Raw genomic sequence first — 606 nt, 5'->3', positions numbered from 1 at the left:
GAAAACACATGTTCTTTGGTATACTCTGGAGATCATAATTAAAATTAATATGTGAGCATGTATCTGTTAATCTTCTAGAAGTTACACATGTGCTATGATTATCCTCATTTTATTTTTTAATTTAAATTCAATTAATTAACATATAGTGTATTATTAGTTTCAGAGGTAGAGTTCAGTGATTTGTCAGTCTTATATCCAGTGCTCATTATATCACGTGCTCGCCTTAATGTCCAAAAAAATATGGAATGCTTCATGAATTTGCATGTCATCCTTGCACAGGGGCCATGCTAGTCTCCTTTATATTGTTCCAATTTCAGTATATGTGCTTCCAAAGTGAGCACTGTCCTCATTTTACAGATGAGGAAAATGAGACAGTGATGTGTATGGCAGAGCCAGGACTCAAATCCAGGCAGTCTTATTTTGGATCCTGGCCTTTTCATCTTTATAATGTACTACCTGTGTTAATAACATGCAATTTTGCAGAATTACTACTACTAGTAAGCATAGAAAAATTCAGGACATGGTATTTTCAACACATCTGTGAAAGGTATAGAGCCATAAATAAGGTAAAAATAAAAGCAGTTAGGGAAGTTTCAAAAATATAAC

The 606-nt window shown here is 33.5% G+C and overlaps 1 non-coding gene across 1 annotated transcript; it reads right to left on the bottom strand.

The window, feature by feature from the left end:
• Positions 1–234: 234 nt before the first annotated feature.
• On the bottom strand, positions 235–341 carry LOC129518908 (U6 spliceosomal RNA). The gene has a single exon (XR_008666245.1). It is a non-coding gene; the product is annotated as a U6 spliceosomal RNA (small nuclear RNA).
• Between the last annotated feature and the right edge of the window lie 265 nt (positions 342–606).

The sequence above is a fragment of the Nyctereutes procyonoides genome, unplaced genomic scaffold, assembly GCF_905146905.1.
Source record: "Nyctereutes procyonoides isolate TBG_1078 unplaced genomic scaffold, NYPRO_anot_genome, whole genome shotgun sequence".
Classification (NCBI taxonomy): domain Eukaryota; kingdom Metazoa; phylum Chordata; class Mammalia; order Carnivora; family Canidae; genus Nyctereutes; species Nyctereutes procyonoides.
Note: the sequence above shows the minus strand (reverse complement) of the source record. Positions and strands in the feature narration are given on the sequence as shown.